Source organism: Puma concolor, chromosome A1 (assembly GCF_028749965.1).
Source record: "Puma concolor isolate L17-30 chromosome A1, mPumCon1.1.hap2, whole genome shotgun sequence".
NCBI lineage: Eukaryota > Metazoa > Chordata > Mammalia > Carnivora > Felidae > Puma > Puma concolor.
Window position 1 is genome coordinate 73,987,932 of NC_141667.1, and position 22,747 is coordinate 74,010,678.

Here is a 22,747-nt window from a genome sequence, read left to right on the forward strand (position 1 = left end):
GAGTGATATCTGGAAGTGTAATTTATGGTCTATGTAGAAAGAAAAAAAAATCCTGGATAATGAGCCATTTTAAGTATTTTATTTTTCTGTTCATTTGGACCACCAAAACAACAGCCGTAGTATGTGCTTGAACTCTCCTTTGGCAACACATACATCTATTTAAGTATTTGGGGGTGGGTGGAAAAGGGGGGGTTGTTTTACCGTATAATAAAAATAGTAATTACATGGAATAAATGGACTCAAAAGAATGAGAACTTGGAAAAGTAGCTTTATTATGAGTTGGTGAGTAAGGAAGTAGTTTGTCTATTTGTGTGGCCTTGTACCTTTTACATTTACCCCGAGTAACCTCTCTCCTGGAGCTCTATTTTCTTCTTCCTTTCCATGGAGCCAGGTAAGATGAAGATGGAAGGCAATGGTAGGGATGTTATTTATCCTTGGCTCTTTCTACTGGGAAGGACAACTGTTACATTGAGTCCAAATGGCATTTATTCCCTTATTAGGCAGATATATGAATGTAGTGATGATGGTAACATCCATTGTATGTCTTCATCAGCATAACCAATTACATTAGAACGAGTTCATGCTCACATTTCTATAGGTCATACGAAGGAATTCAGTTCATTTTATATTGTCTGAGGAATTCTATTATTAATTAACATTTAAAAAATCAATTGTAGTTTTATTTACTTAAACATAAGTATCATATTATTGAAATCCAGGCATTTGTATGCTAGTGATAGCTTATTTTTTCTATTATATATAAAATAAATTGACAGCTATTAAAGTTTTAAATATCCATCTGTGTGCCTCTTAAATCATCTTATGTGCCCATCCTGAGAAATAGTATTCTAGTTTGGAAGAGATGACCATTAAACTTCCTTACAGCTACAGGATTTCACAGTTTCCTAAAATTTACATTATATATGTACTTCTATTTGTACATTTTGTGTATTCATATTTTCATATTTATGAGCACAATTATGTATGGCATATGTGATACTGGTAATTAATATTTAGGTGTGAGCATGGTTGCCACTGTAACAGTGTTGGTAATAAAAATATATCTATTTCCTCTCATATAAACTGGTATAAAACTAGCTTGGCAACACTTCACTGCTTTATAAATTAAGCCCAGTGGGTATTGCTGCTTTAAGCAATGTCTTCATGCGGTAAGATATATTGTAGTCTAAGTTTGTTAACCTTTAAGAAAATAAATTTACCCACCAATAGTTTCACATGCTTTTGCTTGGTCTTTGAAGATCTGCTTCCCATCTTTCCAGCCTTATCAACTCCCTCTCTCACTTCTGTTTTCTATTACCGATATACTAGTTTGCTCTTGAGTTTCCTGAATCTTTACTGGGTTTTAATTCTCATTATACTTCCATGTGCCTGATAATATATTGCTCTTATTGTACACAATTCCCACTATTCCACAATAGGATACGTCTCAAACTGTCTTCTAAATAGTCAAGCTCCGTCTTGTACCAAATGTACTAAACAATGTGCTAAATATTGCTATGTACTCTCAAATTTCTACTTCCCCTTTTGTAACAACTAATACACTTGTAAATAAATGTTCAGTGAGTGACTGTTTCACTGGATGTTTTATGGACTTTATTTTGTTACAAAGTTTTCTGAACTTAACACACATATAGTTTTGCATGCCACCATCACAATCACGATACTAAATAGTTCTTGCTGTGCAAAGAACTCCTTGCTGTTTCTTTAGAATTACACTACCCCCAACCCCCCTTCTCCTTGAAACTACTCATTTCTTCTTCACAACTACAGTTTAGTCTATTTGAGAATGCCTTATAAATGGAATCATCCACAGTATATAAATTTTTGAAACAGGCTTCTTTCAGAGTAATGCCTTTGAGATTCATTGATCTCATCGCACGTATCAATAGTTCATTCCATTTTTATTGCTAATGTTATTATTTATTGCTAATATTTTATTGCTATGTATTATTCCTAATACATAGTATTATGTAGTATGGTTGTAACACTCTTTGTTCATTCACCTATTGAAAAACAGTAGGGTTGCTTTTAGGCTTTGGCGATGACTACTGGAATTGTCGTTTTCCCTACTGTCAGTACCCAGGAGTATGATTGCTGAGTTATATGGTACGCACATGTTTAACTTTATAAGAAACTGCCAAATGGTTTTCCAAAGTGGACTTGTCATGTTACATTTCTGCCAGCCAAGTATGAGACTACCTCTCAACTCCTTGATATTCTTGCTGTTTGAGGTTAGCCATTCTCATAGGTATATGGTGGTATGTCATTGTGGCTTTATTTTGCATTTTCCTGATGGCTAACGGTGTCACATGTCTTTTTATTTGCCTAGTTGCCATGCATATATCCTATTTGATAAAGTCCTGTTAAAGTCCCCCCCCCCAAACTGTTTTTTCTTTTGCGTGTGTTCCTAACTGTTTAGTTTTGAGAGTTCTTTAAATTTTTTGAATATAGATCCTTTGCTAGATAAATGGTTTGCAAATAATTTTCCCACTTGGTAGCTGTGTCTTTTCATTTTCATAGGAAATGTCTTTCACATAGCAAAACTTTGGAGCATTTTAATAAACTTTTTACTTTGGAATACTTACAGATTTACAAAAATAAATTACAAAGATAGTAGGAAGAATCCCTATATACCCAACGTACAGTTTTCTCTATTATTAACATCTTATGCTAATATAGTACATTTGTCAAAATTAGTGAACCAGTATTGATACATTCTTAACTGAAGTCCATACTTTATTCAGATATCATTGGCTTTTACCTTTTCTCCTTCTCCTTTTTCTCTTCTAAGATTTCATCAAAGACACCACATTATATTTAGCTGTTATGTCCTTAGGCTCTCTTGGTTGACAGTTTCTTAGACTTTTGTTGATTTTGATGTTCTTAACAGTTTTGAAGGGTACTGGTCAGATATCTCCTGGAATATCCTTCAATTGGGATTCTTCTGATGTTTTTATCATGATTATAGTAAGATTGTTGGTTTTGTGGAGGAAAACTAGAGGTAAATAAAGTAGCATTCCTATCATATCGTGAGAGCATACATTATCAACTTGAGTTTTTTTAATGCTAATGTGGACCAACTAGCCAAGGTAATATTTGTCTGATTTCTCTTATCTAAAGTTACTCTTTTTCCCCCTTTTTGTACTGTACCTTTGGGAAAAAGTCACTATGTGAAGTCCACACTCAAGGAGTGGGTAGTTTTATCCCACCCCATTGAGAGCAAAATATCTATGTGAAGTACTATATTTGGAATTCTGCATGGAATATTTGTGTATTCTCCTCTATGTTTGTATTTATTTGTATAATTATATATTTATATCAGTATAGACTACTAGGTATTTGTTTTATACCTGGTGATATAAACCAACACTTTTTCTAGTTCAAATTGTTCACTTTGGCCAATGGGTGCTCTTTTATTGGTCGCTGTGTCCTTTTGACATACACCCATCATGTGGGATTCAGTAATAATTAGAATAATAAAAAATAAAAGTTCTGCCTCACTAGGTTCTTTTTTTAACCTAATTATAACACAGTGATCAATTTTTGCTAGGGGTAGTGGCCAATTGCAAGCATTTACTTAAGTTTTTATATCATTTCATAGATGAGGAAGCATAATTATAGCAGATAAAGGAAAACAGTGTGGCCCAAAATAATGAATTTCAAAAGTTTAGTAGGCGATTGTATCAACAGTAGTGAAATAATGGCTAGGGTGAAAAGTAAGGGGAGGTAGGTTTTCACATGGTTCACAAGAGGTGTCTAATATGCTCTTGCTGACCAACGTTGCACACTCATTTTGTAAACTTGTTTAGACCCCATACAGTTCTCTCCATTCTTATCATAGTTTGATCCTTTATTGTTTCTTTCTTGAATTCTGAAAGAGCCCATAGCTGGTATTTCTACTTTTTGCCTCATCTTTCTTTTGTTAAAAAATTTTTAAATGTTTATTTATTTTTGAGAGACAGAGCATGAGTGGGGGAGAGGCAGAGAGAGAGGGAGACACAGAATCTGAAGCAGGCTCCAGTCTCTGAGCTGTGAGCACAAGACGTGACACGGGGCTCAAACCCACAAACTGTGGGATCATGACCTGAGCCGAAGTTGGATGCTTAACCAACCAACCATGCTACCTAGGCACCCCACTGTCTCGTCTTTCTTCAGTCCATTGTGTATTAGGTAGTGTTTCTACTTTTAGTCTCATCTTTCCTAAGTCCATTCAGAATATTACAAAAGCACATTTAATTATGAGGGACAGTTGGACATTATGAAATATTATAAACTTTGGAAAAGGGTTTGTATTGGTTTAAATTCTTCTGCTCCCTCTTTGAGCAAAATATTGACCTCTGAGCATCACTTTCATTATGTAGATATATTGACTAAGCATAGGGTCATTGCAATTATTATAAAAGTAGCTAATATAAGTATTATTACTGACTGCCTACTGTGGGACAGACACTGTTTAATATGTTTTGTGAATTTTGGTTGCTTACCTTGGCATGATAATCAAGAAACTATCATGATATAATCTTTGATTTTACCTTCAGACATTCAGACCCACCTTAGGTTTGTCACATTGTCTGTCTTCTGTCTCTCACTCCCTCTTGTTACACACACACACACACACACACACACACACACACACACACACACACAGAAAATGGATATATAATAACACACACAGAATTAAGACAGTTTATTTATTTATTTTCCCAAAATGCAGCAAGCTGTTCTATTGCTCTTTTCATACATGCTCATTCCTTTGTCTGGAATGCCTCATGACCCTTTTAAAGCTGAATAATGCTTAGTGTTTACTTAATATTCGTATGAAATGTTTCTTTCTCCAACGACCTTTTCTAACCTTCACTCAAATACTCTGTGTTCTCATGTTCTATTATCATAGCATATGTCACTCTATATTACATTTTTTCATATGTCAGAGTGCCCTTTAGACAATAAGCCTCTTGAAGTCAAAGACTATGTTTTACATATATGCTCCTCTATAGTTAGGATACACTATTGAAAATATAATTATTAATAATTAATAAATTACCTGACCTAATAGTAATGGCCCATCCTCTAAATATTTCAGAAAAACTATTTTAATCTGAACTATAAGTATTATTACTGACTGCCTACTGTGGGACAGACACTGTTTAATATGTTTTGTGAATTTTGGTTGCTTACCTTGGCATGATAATCAAGAAACTATCATGATATAATCTTTGATTTTACCTTCAGACATTCAGACCCACCTTAGGTTTGTCACATTGTCTGTCTTCTGTCTCTCACTCCCTCTTGTTACACACACACACACACACACACACACACACACACACACACACACACAGAAAATGGATATATAATAACACACACAGAATTAAGACAGTTTATTTATTTATTTTCCCAAAATGCAGCAAGCTGTTCTATTGCTCTTTTCATACATGCTCATTCCTTTGTCTGGAATGCCTCATGACCCTTTTAAAGCTGAATAATGCTTAGTGTTTACTTAATATTCGTATGAAATGTTTCTTTCTCCAACGACCTTTTCTAACCTTCACTCAAATACTCTGTGTTCTCATGTTCTATTATCATAGCATATGTCACTCTATATTACATTTTTTCATATGTCAGAGTGCCCTTTAGACAATAAGCCTCTTGAAGTCAAAGACTATGTTTTACATATATGCTCCTCTATAGTTAGGATACACTATTGAAAATATAATTATTAATAATTAATAAATTACCTGACCTAATAGTAATGGCCCATCCTCTAAATATTTCAGAAAAACTATTTTAATCTGAACTTATAAAATTATTAGAAAATCCACAGTTTTTCCATTTGGTAATATAGCAGCTAACAATGCTTCCCTATATCCAGCTTCTCACCAGTTTTCCTAGTTAGAAACCTAGAATTCTGTACAGAGTTTAGAATAAATCTGGAATTCTGCAGAGTTTCAGTGATTCATATTTTAATGTTAAACATACCAATGGTTATGTAAATTCAGCTTAAAATTGATTTCCCCCACAGTTTATGAAGGGATATGAGCAGGATACAAGTCCATTTTTGACTCAGCCTAAAAGGTACATTTGATGGAAATATTTGATTTCTTGTCTTCATTTTAAGAATATGTGGCAGGAAGAATGTGTGTACAGACATACTACAGATTAATGCTAATATCTGTAGGAAGAATCATAGAATTCAAAGGGTGAATGACCTGTTATGAACTTTTTCATAATTATTTATACGTTGAATTGGCAAAAAGTGAGACCAACCTGGGAGATATCAGTCTTTATAATACAATTAAAATCACCATTTAAAAAAGCTTCAGATTTGTCTGAGGAATGCAACAAATATTAGGATAAAATATTATTAGAGAAGCTAACAGGATCAGTGTTGATAAATATGCTGATTGTATTCCAATGACTTTAGAAAAAAAGCGTACCCTTGGTACTGGAATTCAAAATAAGGAATTAATTTAAAAGTATGCCATCACTAATACAAATATGTACCATCACTAACTGCCTAGACTTATGGTAAAATTTTCCATGGAATAGTGAATAAGAGTTCCATTCATTTAAACAAACCTCAATACCTCACAGTGAACTAAATCTTCAATAGTAAACGAGAGTTTAGTAGTAAACTATATGTGTGTGTGTGTGTGTGTTTATATATATATATACATATATGTAGTATATATATATATATACTACAGTAGAATGATCATATATTTGACTATGGACCTTTCCGAAAGGTATCGTTGCTTCCCCCTTATTTAGTATATCATTCAGCCTAAATTTCCCATTTTTTGCTAGCATACAGATCTGATCCCAGAATGAAATAGAATTAGATTAATTCTAGATTAGATTAATCACTATTACAAATCCAGTTTGGAACTCATCCAATTGGACATATTTATGTTATTTACTTTTTTTCTTTTCATTTTCCCAGAAGAGTCAAGACTGTATATGAAAAATATACCATACTGTGTTGCCAAGTTAAAATAGGGAGTTAATTTTGTAATTTAAAAATTTTTTTTTAATGTTTATTTATTTTTTTGGGACAGAGAGAGACAGAGCATGAACGGGGGAGGGGCAGAGAGAGAGGGAGACACAGAATCAGAAACAGGCTCCAGGCTCTGAGCCAGCAGCCCAGAGCCCGACGCGGGGCTCGAACTCACGGACCGCGAGATCGTGACCTGGCTGAAGTCGGACGCTTAACCGACTGCGCCACCCAGGCGCCCCTAATTTTGTAATTTAAATGATAGAATGACATCCAAATTAGTTTAACTGTATGATTAAATAATTTCACTAAGAATTTATTTAACATTCTTCAGTCTCTTTAGTTATATAGAGCACAAAATTAATATACATGATGTTTACATTTTCAGATAAAATTCCATATTCATATTTTAGTAATGTGGAGTTGCACTATTGGTGGGAATCCAAACTGGTGCATCCACTCTGGAGAACAGTATGGAGGTTCCTCAAGAAAGTAAATATAGAATTACCCTACAGTCCAGCAATTGCACTATTAAGTAGTTACCCAAAGGATACAAAAATACAGATTTGAAGGGGTACATGCCTCTCGATGTTTATAGCAGCATTATCAACAATAGCCGAACTATGGAAAGAGCTCACATGGCTGTCTACTGATGAATAGGTAAAAGAGATGTAGTATCGTGTGTTTGTGTGAGAGTGTGTGTGTGTGTGTGTGTGTGTGTGTGTGCTTGAGTATGTATGTATGTATATGCCATCAAAAAGAATGAAATCTTGACATTTACAATGATGTGGATGGAGCTAGAGTGTATTATGCTAAGCAAAATCAGTCAGAAAAAAGACAAATGCCATAGGATTTTGCACATATGTGAAATTTAAGAAACAAAACAGATGAGCATATGGGATGGGGAAAAAAGAGGGAAACACACCACAAGAAAGTTGTAAAAGATAGAGAACAGACTGAGGGTTGATGGAGGGGAGGTGGGGTGGAGGATAGAATAGATGGGAGATGGAATAGATAAGTGATGGGTATTAAGGAGGGCATTTGTTATGATGCGCACTGGGTGTTGTATGTAAGTGATGAATCACTGAATTCTACTGAATTCTACTCCTTAAACCAATATTGCACTGTATTTTAACTAACTAGCATTTAAATAAAAAAAAATTGAAAAGAAAAATAAAACAATAAATGAAAAAACAGACACCTCTCAATTGAGGTAAATAATTGCATAATAATAGTAATTGGCCTTATTAAACTCTCTCTTTATTAAGTGATTGTTTCCTTGCATATCTGGAAGAAACAGTTTTATAGGACACGTACAACTTTTTCTTGTAAACCATGTTTTAATTTTGGAAGCTTTTACTATCATATAAAATTTATTCCCCATATTAAAAACTAAAATAACTGTAATCAGCACAATTATTAATTTAAAATTAGAATATACTCCTAGTATCACATCCATTTCTTGTTCATAATGTGTAGTTAGAAATGCCCAGATTATAATCTATATATTTAATCATAAATTTTATTTATTCCACATATCCGTGTCTAACCTGGCAGAATAAAGTGGTTTTGTGTCAGAACTGAGAGAGTATGCATTGGGATGACATTAGAAATATTACATATTTGTTTGAGAATTAAATAAAAACTGCATAATACATCATGTATATCAGCAATTACAGAAAAACTATAGCATGTTTCCCCTAATTCTTGAAAAAAATAAGCAAAAAATGAGAGTGTATTACTTATGAGACAACATACATCTACATAGTTTTTCTAAATAGCTGTCTAAAAAGTTCAAATTTATACTTGGATTTATTCATGAAAGTATGATTTTCAGTAAAATCTCACCAGTACATATAGAAGCCCAATTTAGTTAAAAGTGTTCAAAGGATTATTGGGGAAAAAAATACTTGCTTTGAATAGATACACACATACAAGCACTCAACACATTCTCCTTTACATGATGTAATAAAATTCAAGGATTCAATTTTTTATTGTCCTAATCATGATTCCAAGTGTCCTCAATTTGTCTTTCCTCTGTGGAGTTTCCTTCTGACCACAAGAGTTAAGAATTTCAGATGTGAGTACACTGTTGAAGTAGTCACAATAACTACTGATTCACAGAGAGGGAATTGAAATGTCTAGTCAGCCTGTCAAATGATTCTTTCCTCTTTTGCCAATGCTGCTGTCAGTATCACTTGATTTTTCTGCTAGGATTCAGCTCTCCAAGGAAGGTACTGGTAAATGCAGGAAGCATTTTTACAGACCCTTTCTAATGAAGAAGAGTCACACTCAGTGAGATCTTATCCACCAACAGAAAACCATTATCCTTAAAAATTCTTAAGTAACATTTCAAGCTACTGGGATCAGAGAAAGACTGTCTTTTCCCCAGTGTTCCTGTTACAGTAAGTGTTCCTACAAAGCTCTTTCAGTTTGCATCCACATGCGCACATCATTGTTAACCAAATTATGTCTTTGGTGCTGAGTGAGGGGCCTTGAATGCTGGACAGACACCTGCCCAGCTGGGAAGCTCATGTCACTCTTATTCAAACTTTTTGCTTAGGCCTTTGGGATTCTCTTCTTTGAAGTATCCTCACTCAGGGTCACCTCAGACATCAGACATTTCAAATACTTTTAATTCACATTAAAAAAAAAAGTAGGAGTATCAATATTTTTTCATGTCAGAAGAATCCTTGCCTCTTCTGATATTATCCTACACTCCAAATAACATATTCCAGTGAATATGGGGGAAATAGAGAAATGACTTTTTATTATACAGAATAAGTCTCACACCACTTCCTGAACATAAAAGCCACCCTTTACACTGTGTGCCATAGTCCACACATATATACCTATAAGTAAAAATAAGGGCCATACTAGAGATTCCTATAAGAGTAGTGAGGATCAGTTCTCAGGGACTTAAGCTAAAAAAGGAAATGGGTGGTCATTTTCCCCTCTGATCATCTGCTTTGGAATTTAAGAAACAAAACAAATGATCATAGGTGAAAAAAGAGAGGAAAACCAGGAAACAGACTCAAAACCAGAGAAACTGATGGTTACCAGAGGGGATGTGGGGGAGGGGTGGGTGAAATAGGTGATGGGGATTAAGGAATGTACTTGTGCTAAGCACTGGGTGATGTATGGAATTGTTGAATTACTAAATTGTACACTTGAAAACTATCACACTGAATGTTAACTACACTGAATAAAAACTTTAAAAAAAAGTGGGTGGTAATTTTCATTGTTCGTTTTCTTGACAATTAGTATAATAATTATAATAAAAAAATAAAAGTTCCATTTTATAAAGTGCCTTGTTTTTTGCAGCTAAATATAATACAGTAGTCAGCCTGTGCTAGGGACAGTGGTCATTTGCATACTTTTACTTAGTTTGATTCCATTTTGTAAATGAAGAAATGTGACAAGGTAGGAAAAGAAAACAAAACAATCCAATCTGAAACATGGGCAGAGGAACTAAATAGACATTTCTCCAAAGAAGATATACCAGTGGCCAATAGGTAAAAGGTCCTCAACATCACTTATCATCAGGAAAATGCGAATCAAAATCACAATGAAATATCACCTAACATCTGTTACAATGACAGTCATCAAGAAGATGAGAGAAGTGTTGGTGAGGATGTGGATGAATGAGAGCCCTCTTTCACTGTTGGTGGGAATGCAGATTGGTGCAGCCACTATGGAAACAGCATGAAAATACCTCAAAAAATTAAAAATAGAACTATACAATGATCCAACATTCCCACTTCTGGATATCCAAAAGATATGTAAATAAGATATCAAAGAGATATCTGCACTCCCATGTTCATTTCAGCATTATTCACAATAGCCGAGATATGGAAACCTAGGTCTCTATCAAGGATGAATAGACATTTTGTGTGTGTGTGTGTGTGTGTGTGTGTGTGTGTGTGTGTGTGTGTGTGGATAGATAGTATATATGGAATATTATTCAGCCACGACAAAGAAGGAATCCTGCCACTCGCAACAACAAAACACAGATGGATCTGGGGGGCATTGTGCCAAGTGAAATAAACCAGACAAGAGAAAGACATATACTGCATGGTATCATCATAAGTGGAGTCTCAAAAAAAAGTCAGACTCATAGAAACAGTGATTAGACAAGTGGTTGCCAGGGGCTAGGGGTGGGGAAATTAAGACAGGTGGGTAAAAGGAGAAAAAAAAAAAATATATATATATATATACCCTTAATTATTCAAACATTGATTTTTTTAAAGTAAATATATCACTTCACTTTTGAAACCATACCAAATTCATCATATTTATTATACATTCACTTTGTGGCATCAATATATTACCAAGGTGACTTTTAAAAGGACTTAACAGAAAAGAGAATAAACATGATCCAATACAATTACATTTGAGATACATAGAACAGGTTGGAGGTTGAATTCATTTTATTTAATAGATTATTTAAATCTATTGTATAAATATTAACATTATTTTACTAGTGGTTAGAATAAGGGGTGGAAGAGCCTAAAGGATACTTCTGGAATAGAATCAGATTACATTTCACAGTATCAGACAAGAGGAGATATATCTGAGAATTTGTTTCTTGTTCTGACATTTAAACTCAGCTATGGCCTTTTAAAATGCTAAAATGTCTAAGTGTTATGTTGACTCAGTTGCTTTGCTGGATTCTGTTGCTTAAAGGGAATAGAAGTCTTAATGGGAAGCTACCAAAGTCATAATTCATATCCCGCTTTTATCAGCAGACTGTCAAGGTGGCAAGCACAGGCTTGAAAAATAAGTGTGTTGTGTCATCATCATAAAAGAAAGTTTTAGTTGCTGAACCTGAGGCTTTTGCACCCCACACATTATATCAAGCAGTTTTGGTGGCCTTTTGATCTGTCACAACAAGGAGTAACTTTCCTTAAAGTGATACTGGCACAAAACTTGTTTAGGAAACAATGTACAAGGACCACTCACATTAACAGTATTTGTGTTTCCCTCTCAACATCAGTGGGAGTTGGGGTAACGGATAGTGGAAGTTGGCTATGTCAAAAATACCACAGATTGCTAATGAAAGAGTGTGTCACACACTTAAGTCTGAGAAAGTCAGGTAACAAAATGATCGACTTCATAAGCAGAAGTTTAAGGAAAGCAAAGAATACCCTTCTATGCCAGTGTGATACTTTATTTTACTAGAGCAGCTTTCAACCATGGTTCCTTGAAAGCTCTTAACAGTATCTCAAGAAGCTCTAATTTCTCCTGTAGCTAGGTAGTAAGTCAAACTAAATGATATTCATTAGCTCTTTCAAAACAGGGTGAAAACACTTTTTGTTGTAGATGGCTTTCTGAAAGAGAAGATAAAGAGTTTGAAAGAAGGTGGTTTGCCTTTATTTTCATTTCTTTAACTAATGGAAGACTAGAAGTATTGACCACATGAATTCATGTCCTAGAGTCTTGACACTGGATTTGTTAAATGCAGGGAAAATGTGCTGTAAGGATGGGTTGGAAGGACCCTGGTTGGAAAAAAGGAAATCCTCCTGTATAATACTCTTCAAGCATTCTGTAATTATGTTTTATACAAGTGTCACTTGTAATTAACATACACAAATATAGGATTTAGAAGATGGGAAGGATGCGGTCCACTGCTCTAATCTCAGGGATTTGTACAGGGCCAAGTGCATTACAGGAGTTCAGATAATATTTGCAAAATATTTGAAAAAAATAACCTATGACATTTTTGGCATATTTTACCCAATTTTTGGCTTTAAATATTTTTACATTTTCTATTTTATTTCAGTTATCTTAGAACTCATGAGTTGGTCTCTCTCCCCAGAAGCTATTTTTTTACTTTGCTTTCACTGCAGGAAAAACTTGAGGAATCCATTAATGTGTGTATGTATCCAATAGCATCTTTCCTTAACAAAGCAAAATATTGAGGTTTTTTCCTGTGGAAATATCTTCTTGGAAAGACTGAAGTAGAGGCTTTGGTACAATCTCAAATTCCTTACCAGTCTAGATAATCATTATGTATGTATCTGAGTAATCTACCAATTTTATATGTGTATTTAGAGCAATTGTCTCATGTGTATCTTTGACTCTTTCTTAACTAGATTGTAGACATTTAATAGGAATACTGAGTATATCTACACCTGCAAGATTATATCGTCTTAATTTACTTTTGTAAATCAATATTATTGATTGTATTGTATGGACTTATCTTTGTTACTTTTGTTTCTTTAAATCAATTAATCTTTGTAGTTATCATTCCTAGATTCAGTAAGAAAAAGGTATTTGTGGCCCTTATTCTCTGTTTAAATTAGACAATTTTACGTTATCCAAGCAGGTGTCTGATATCAAGGCATTTAGAATTATTTCATTCTTTTGACAACTAAGTTTACTTTGTAGCTAAAGTCTTATTTCATTTTTTATTTTATTTTATTTTATTTTTTTTCAACGTTTATTTATTTTTGGGACAGAGAGAGACAGAGCATGAACGGGGGAGGGGCAGAGAGAGAGGGAGACACAGAATCGGAAACAGGCTCCAGGCTCCGAGCCATCAGCCCAGAGCCTGACGCGGGGCTCAAACTCACGGACTGCGAGATCGTGACCTGGCTGAAGTCGGACGCTTAACCAACTGTGCCACCCAGGCGCCCCCAGCTAAAGTCTTATTTCAAAAAATCAAAATACAATGACTTTATTTCAGTATTATTGCTTTTCATGGTGCTGGTTATAAATTATTTCTTTATAGCATAATTGTGGAATTTATTTTAAACTTATTAATGGCAGTGTGTGAGACTTAAAGTTAAGTGTGTTAACTGGGACAAAATCATTTGAGATCAGAGTTTGACTTATTAGAAAGCTGGGTAACACCTTCCTTAACATTTTTGACATGCACTTGTTAATGGGATGTAGACTTAGTAATAATGAAGAAACCTTGCTACTAATTCAAAATATTCATTATAGTTGAAGTCATTGACCTGTCAAAACAGAATCAACATTTATATATGTCATTATTACAGAATACAATTTAAATATATCTAAACTCATTTAAAGAAAACAATATAATTTCATTAGGCTCTATTGTGAATCTCCTTCTGAAGTTTCAAAAGAAGACAATATATGTTAAAATTTTCTTCCATCTTAACTCCAGGGGGATTGTTAAGTTTGCCTAACACATTTCATAGACTGAAAAAAAAAGTTTATCTTTGTCATTACCCTAATAGCTATTAATGGAATACATGCAAAATACTATATTAAATATTAACATGTTTTCAGACTGAAGGTTCTCAGTCAAGAGATTTGAATTATCTGTAGGACAATGAGAATGGGAACAAATTAAGCAGAAAATTAATTCAAAATTAGTAATTAATGGGCTGTAATTATTTTTTTAATTGAACTCTGACTTGAATTATAAACCTAAAAATGGTGGAGGGGAAAAAAAGTTGTATTTCATTAGAACTCTAAAATGTTTCTGTTTTAAAGAAAATTAATCTTCCAACAATTTTTTATTTTTATAATTTTGGGTTTGGTGAGTGTGTAGCAGAGGATGTCTGTATGTTTTCATATCTCTTTACCGTTTTCCTGCTGTGCTTTCACTTCTAACAGCCGATATCTGCGAGAAGAGCTAGAGATAACTGGGATCTACATCTCCCTGGGAGAAGCCCCAGCAAATGGCTCCTGGTGCAGAAGCAGAACTACTCCACCTTCCTTGCCCCTGGTCCAGGCTGCTCTGAGGTATGACTGACTCCAGAATCTTCCCTGGAATTGAGCCTGAATTGTCCTTCATGGGATTTTGTTTGACATTGACTATTTGTGTGGCTCCCTCCTCTTCCCTCTCTTCCACACTCTCTTATTTATTCCTGGCAGCATTTCTAACAAATCATTTTCATATGAATCCTCATCTTAGGGTCTGCTTCTGGGGAGTTGCTCTTAAGACAGTGTTATAGTCATTAATGCTGTTTTATTATTATCATTATTATTATTACTCTTTGCCTTCTGGACACAAGCTAGGGTTGTATTTCCTGATCTCCCATGGTTGGGTGATGGGCCAGTTATAAGCTCTAGCAGAGGGTATGTGTGCTGCTTCTGGATTGAGCATCCAATGGCCAGGATGAAAACTTTAGAGCTCTTTTCTCTCTGTTTTGGTGACCAAGAGTGTTCCAGATAGTGACTGCTCTGTCATCCTGGGACCTGAAGTCAGTGTGACAAAGTGGATCAGAGCCCCATCTCTGATTTGTAATCAGAGTGAGAAATAAACATCTTTTGTGTTAAGCCACTAAGAGTTGGGGGCTGTTTGCTATACTGCAGTAGAATCTAGCATATCCTGAGAGATAATTGAGGATGAAAAAAGAAGCATCAGGGCTGTCTAAGATTCCTGGTTTGGGCTTTCGGATGAATGGTGTTAATGGGGGCTGGGAAGAGGAAGGAGGAAGAGCTGGGTTTTATTTATTTACTTATTTTTTAAATTGAGGTATAATTGACATATAGCATTGTTTTAGTTTCAGGTGTATAACATGATTTGATGTTTGTATATATTGTAAAATGATGACCATTTAGTTATCATCTGTTGCCATACATAAGTTACAAAACTTTTTTTCTTATGATCAGAACTTTTTTTTTTTTTTTTTTTTTTTATTTTTATTTTTGGGACAGAGAGAGACAGAGCATGAACGGGGGAGGGGCAGAGAGAGAGGGAGACACAGAATCGGAAACAGGCTCCAGGCTCTGAGCCATCAGCCCAGAGCCCGACGCGGGGCTCGAACTCCCGGACCGCGAGATCGTGACCTGGCTGAAGTCGGACGCTCAACCGACTGCGCCACCCAGGCGCCCCTGATCAGAACTTTTAAGATCTACTTTCTTAACAACTTTCCAATATTCAGTACAGTATTGTTAGCTATAGTCAGCATGCTGTACATAACATCCCCATGACTAATTTTTTTTTCCCTTTTACTTAATCTATATTGGTTATTATAGTTAGAAAAATCACATAGTGATCTCTTTGTTTTAATAATATAAATTATGATTTTTTAAACTTTTATTTATTTTTGAGACAGAGACAGCATGAACAGGGGAGGGGCAGAGAGAGAGGGAGACACAGAATCTGAAACGGGCTCTGGGCTCTGAGCTGTCAGCACAGAGCCCGATGCGGGGCTTGAACTCACGGACCATGAGATCATGACCTGAGCCAAAGTCGGACGCTTAACCGACTGAGCCACCCAGGCGCCCCAATAATTTTTAACAGAGATATATGCTTTCTTCATGCTATTTACAATGAAAGTAAATATGACAAGTTATTTTAATTTCTAAAATCTACAATTGTTTTTTGAAACAATCTTAAGTCACTTATATGTCTCAAATTTAATTTATTGTTTCTCAATTTCTATTTGTAGTTCCATTTGTAAAAACCTACTATCTTTCCACTACAAAAAACCAAAAGGCATTCTGTATGTTTGTCGTAGCATACTGTGCTTGTATTTTTGATCTTGTCTGTCATAGCTCCGAGTATGACATAACTTATGCCATGGCAATGCACAAATGATGCCTTGCACAGATCTGCCCACGTGAGATATTCTTTTACTACACAACTATTATGTCTGCATGAGGCTCTGAGTATGTTTGCTTATGTGTGTGTATGTAAAAGAGTAGGAGTGGGGAAAGTGATTGAGAATTGATGCAGAATTGTATCTGAGATTTTCACAAGTATTAAGAAATCTAAGTCCAGTAAACAATATGATGGGCCGAGTCTATGCTTAAATGTCTGTTCTGAGGATACAGAAAGTCCATTAATTCCATAAGTCAAATGAATACCAGGGTACATTGGTAGTGACCTGGTACCCAAAGGAAAAAGGAAATGCACACAAATTAATTTCTTAGATTATTAATGTTCCTTATAAGTCACTTGTGGATTCATAGCATAAGCTCTAAAATCTGCATTGCTCATTTCATTTGCTTTGCTTATCAGAGGCATAGCAAGACTACGGAGGAAAGATATAGAAGTCCTGTCTGATATTCAAACCAAACAATGGTTCTCTCAGGCAAAAGAGGAAATGTGACTTCCAAAAGTTTTACTAGTTTGATTCTCTAAAGAATTGTTGAAACACATTCAATAAATGTATACAGAATGATTCAAAATAATTTTTAAGTTTTCTAGGTTGTGGTCTTTCAAACACCAACGTGTTATCAAAGGCCTTTAATCTTAGCTCTTCATAGAATTTCTGCAAAAAGAGTGTATTTCCAACTTCACTGTTATTGAAAGTAATTCTGTTTCCATTAAGCCCTCAGTGTATGTGTTTGTCAATTTGAGACACCAGTGAAAATTTAATTAAATAATCTTAAATACATGTACTTAAAAGTCACATGAAGAAATTAAGGTCCAGCCATTCACCTGCAACTGCTTAATTTATGCTGGGTTCTATTTAATTGAAAGTCAGTAACCTGGAAAGGAAAAGCATATTCACTTGAGATTGTATTAGAAACTGTAGAGCATGATCAATTGCATGATTCACAAGTGTGTCCGTTTACTACTTTGTTTCAGTTTAAAGTAACACTGTTTGTCTTCTTCAAATATATGTAACAAATGTATGTGCCGTTTTAAAGTAATATTAAAATTACCAATATTTTAAATTACATTTGAAAACAAATATACACTCAAGCTAACAAAAGCTACTCGTATTAATGCCACACATATTTCAGTTTCAGTTACATTTTATTGTGAGGTGAATAAAATATTTTTAAAAAACTATGTTTAACATCAAACAAAAGAGATAAACTCTCTTTTTAAAAGAGATAACTAAAATTATGCCTTAAGCAGGAGGTCTCTTACTTGAACCCACATGAATATTGTTTTTACATAAGCCTTGTGTTTGATAATAATTCTGTATAATTTAGTTGAGTCTTGTTTTTTTATCTCTATCATCCCTGCATATACTTGCGCTCAGTGGATGGCATAACAAATGAAAATATTTTCACCTATTACAATTTTAAAAAACATTTAACTGCATAAAGAGATTTATTTAACTGGGAAGGAGGTTTTTACAGCATTTAATAGTGAGGACACTTGGAGCCTTGAGCTAGAAAACTAGCCCTATATTTACTGTGTGATTTTGGATAAATTGCTTAAGTTCTCTGTGTCTCAATTCCTTAACTGTAAAAAGGACATAGCGCCCCTAGAATATATTATTATTTACTTTTATTTGAGATGATTTTCTGTAATAATACCGGAGAAACATGGCAGTAAATACTTAAAGATTAAAAAAAAATAAAGTCTTTTTCATATATGTGATATTGAGTTGGGAAATGAAAACTGTAAGGGGAACTAAGATGTCTTTTTTTTTGTATGCAATATTGAGCAAGAAGTTTAACTTATTTTTTTAAAAAATGTTTATTTGTTTATGTTTGAGAGAGAGAGAGAGAGCGAGCAGGGGAGGGGAATAGGAGGGTTGGGGGGACATAATCCCAAGCAGGCCCAGGTTGTCAGTACAGAGCCCAGTTTGGGGCTAGAAGTCACAAACTCTTAGATCATGCCCTGAGCCAAAACCAAGAGTCGGATGCTTAAATGACTGAGCCACGCTGGTGCCCCAAGAATTTTAGCTCTCTTAAACATCACTTTCCAATTTTTTTTTTCTCATAGATTAGTTCAATAAATGGAATAATGCATTTTTGAATTACTTACAAGTTATAAAGTACTAGACATGCTACTTCTTTTTCTATTTCCATTTTTTATATTAGAGAGAGAATGAGTGCAAATGGGGGAAAGGGGCTGAGGAAGTGAGGGAGAGAATCTTAAGTAGGCTCCAAACTCAGCATAGAGCCTGATGCGGGGCTCAATTCCACGACTCTGGGATCATGACCTGAGCCCAAATCAAAAGTCGGATGCTTGGAGCGCCTGGGTGGCTCAGTCGGTTGAGCAGCTGACTTCGGCTCAGGTCATGATCTTGCTGTCGGTGAGTTCGAGCCCTGCGTTGGGCTCTGTGCTGACAGCTCAGAGCCTGGAGCCTGTTTCAGATTCTGTGTCTCCCTCTCTCTGATCCTCCCCCGTTCATTCCCTGTCTCTCTCTCTCTCTCAAAAATAAATAAACGTTAAAAAAATTAAAAAAAAAAAAGTCAGATGCTTAACTGAGCTGCCCCGGTGCCTCTGCATGCTGCTTCTTAATATAATATTAATAATAGTAATCACCGAGACCTGGTTGTGTCACATTTCTTTGGCAAGCAATTCTCTTCAGGCCTGACAAGCTTTTACAAAAGTTAACTAAATTAATATAAAAATCACAATATCATAGACTATTGAGATTCTACAAAAAAAAAAACATGAATGCTGCATGATGAATTTGCAAATTCGATCATATAATCAGAGGCTCACTTGCTAAACTTATTATAGTTAAATTCTATTTCACACTATGTTTATTAAATACATATACATAGCCTTTTACAACTATGACAGTATAGCTGGTGTTATAATCATTGGTACCTCAACATTCAATTAATCGGATATTCTAAAGTTTCATATTATTTGCTTAAGAAGGGATGTAATCATCCTGAGAATGAAAGCTAGCAAAGATTGATTTTATATGTCACAGGTAATATAATTTTATCATATGCCAATAAATTGTACTATATGGTTTCATAAGTCACGCACACAAAAAAGCATGAAGCATTTGGGCTAGATGTTACATTTGTCTTTGAGATTAACTGGCAGATTGATGAGTCCAAAAACTAGATTTTCCTTTTAGGAGGACAGAGGAACACAAAGTAGAAAATTCTTTGTGATGTTTTTTTCCTTAATGCTTTCTGTGAGTTTTCCTGTGGCTGGCAGTTTTCTCTAACATCTTCTTTTCTTCATATTTTAAAGATATAGATTTAATTTTGAAAAAAAAAATTGTTACTTGTTTTTTGAAGTTTTAATATTGCCTGCTCAACTTTTTTAACATTTTTTAACATTTTAACATTTAACATTTTAACATTTTGACTTATTACTACAATTAGTGAAGTTAAATTTTTGGTGCACTCTTTCATGGGGGGAAAATTTGATCCAATATTCTGATTCAAGGTTAGTATTAGCAGAGTGAATTTTTTTCAGGGAAGATAGTGGTTTGAATGCTGATATCTAATTTTACTAATTTTAGAGGCAAACTCCTTCTAAAAAAATAAAGGGGAATATTTTAAGGTCATAAAACTCCAAGGGTAGAGAACTAGAAGAGAGACAAGAGCAACAAATTTGGGTAAATTGACAACATAAGAAACAACAGGTGTTGGTGAAGATGTGGAGAAAGGGGAACCCTTTTACCCTATTGGTGGGAATGCAAACTGGTGCAGCCACTCTGGAAAACACTATGGAGGTTCCTTAGAAAGTTAAAAATAGAACTACCTTACAATCCAGCAATCGCACTACCAGATATTTATCCAAAGGATACAAAAATGCTGATTTAAAACAAAACGAAAAAAATAACGTTTATTTATTATTGAGATACAGAGTGTGAGCAGGGGACAGGCAGAGAGAAAAGGGGACACAGAATCTGAAGCCGGCTCCAGGCTCTGAGCTGTTAGCACAGAGCCCGATGCAGGACTCCAACTCACAAACCGTGACGTCATGACCTGAGCTGAAGTTGGATGCTTAACCAGCTGAGCCACCCAGGTGCTCTGTAAAAATGCTGATTTTAAGGGGCACATGCACCCCGAAGTTTATAGCAGCACCATGGACAATAACCAAAGTATGGAAAAAGCCCAAATGTCCTTTGACTGATGAATGGATAAAGAAGTGTGATACACACACACACACACACACACACACACACACACAATGGAATATTGGTGATCTAAAAGCATGAAATCTTGCCACTTGCAACAATGTGGATAGAACTAGAGGGTATTATGCTAAGTGAAATAAGTCAGTCACAGAAAAACAAATACCATATGATATCGTACATGGAATTTAAGAAACAAAACAGATGAACATGGCGGGGGAGGCGGGAACAAAAGAGAGGCAAACCAGAAAACAGACTCGTAACTATAGAGAATAACCTGAATGTTGCTTAAGGGGAGGTGGGCAGGGAGATGGGTTAAACAGGGATCAAGAAAGGCACTTGTTGTGATGAACACTGGGTGTCATATCTAAGTGACAAATCACTAAATTCTACACCTGAAACTAATATTACACTGTGTTAACTAACTAGAATTTAAATAAAAACTTGAAAGCGGGAAAAAAAAAGAACAAAAACTTTAGAAGCTAGAATGCAAATGGAACAGTACCGTTAACAGTGAATTAACAGACGTGAATTTTCAAATCTGAGAAATCCCAAATTCTTAGTTCCTAGTGGTATAAGCTGAGACTCATTCTGACTCACATTGCTGAATCTCCCCCCCAACGCCTGTAGCCTCTGGAATTAGCAGTGTCTGGTAGGGCTGGGGATTGGGAGTAAACACATGGCATCAATGAAAAAGACCAGTTGCAAGCACTTCAAGAGGCAATTAGATCACTAGATCCCCTCCTTAATACTACACTGCTTTTTATAGAAGGAAATGAGAAGGTTAAAACAGTGAGACTGGCTTGGGAAAAAACAAGATATACTTGGGGACAGGGCCATCACAAGGGAAACCTTAAGGGGAGGGGTGATTATGTAACAGAATGCGTATCATATGCTGAAAACCAGGAACTCTTTCAACATTTCAATGTCAGTATACTGTCATTCATATCTTTTTGGGTTGGAAATTACAATTGGGTCAGTTTCGTGTGAAAGTACAAAAGATACTGTGATCCTGGGATTTCATCCTAACAAAAGCTCATACCTGACAGGCCTCACCCATCTATACTCAAGAGTTTTCAATCAGTCTTTTATGTTCCTACTCACAATTATAATTAGCTGTTCAAAGATTATCATAAAACTGAAGAAAGCCTCTAATGTGGAGAGAGAGTGATAGAGTGGGAAAACCAGCTTGGGACTTCTGGTTTCAAGACCAGGTATAAGGAACTTAGAAGCTGCTACTCTGTGCTAAACATCATTAACAAGTTCAACAAACTGAAAAATCAACACCTTCTTTGAGTTGTCAGGGAAATAAAGTCATCACAGGACTAACTGCTGCCTCTCAAATTGGACAGCCAGGTAGATGTAGAGAATTAAACTTGACCAGAGCAGAAGAAACTCATAAGTAGAAGCCTCTGTGGGAATCAGTGCTGAGGGTAGGAAAACCCAACTCTAACTGATGAATTGCTGGAGGCTGAGTGTGAACAAATCTGAGATTTAAAAACTCTAGGAGGACCTAGTTATAGAAGGGCCCTGACACTTGACCTCCTGGAGGCCTACCAGGTCCTCACAGTGAATGTAAGAAAAAATTACCTTGAGTTTCTAACAGGAGGAGGGGGAAATGAATCATTTTGAAATACACCAGAGCATTCTGTTCTTATAAACCAGGCTTACCCTCAGGGGAAACCGTTTTACCTGCTGGGGTTTTTCCAGAACCCAGAATTCCTGGGTAAAGTGAAATATACAACTCCAGGATTTCCACCTGTCCTGTCGTACCTAAGGAGAGAAAACAAAAACAACAAAAAACAAAACACCTGAGAAGCTCTGGTGACATTCACTATCCGAGGACACAGGTCGTCCAAAAGACTGAGATATACTTATAAGCTATATAATGGCTCCCCTTTCTTCTCCCCCTGCAACCACATTATTAAAGACCTATTACAATTCCTTTTACCCATAGCATCATGTTCAGCTTTCACCAAAAAAATTACAAGATAACAACAGAACCAGT

At 35.3% G+C, this 22,747-nt stretch overlaps 1 long non-coding RNA gene across 1 annotated transcript in view; it reads left to right on the forward strand.

The window, feature by feature from the left end:
- LOC147584238 (uncharacterized) overlaps positions 1–14,734 on the forward strand; it is a 170,959-nt gene extending 156,225 nt beyond the window's left edge. The window contains exon 2 of the long non-coding RNA XR_015255258.1: positions 14,606–14,734. This is a non-coding gene — a long non-coding RNA (uncharacterized LOC147584238). The remainder of the gene's footprint in view (positions 1–14,605) is intronic.
- The last annotated feature ends 8,013 nt before the right edge of the window (positions 14,735–22,747 follow it).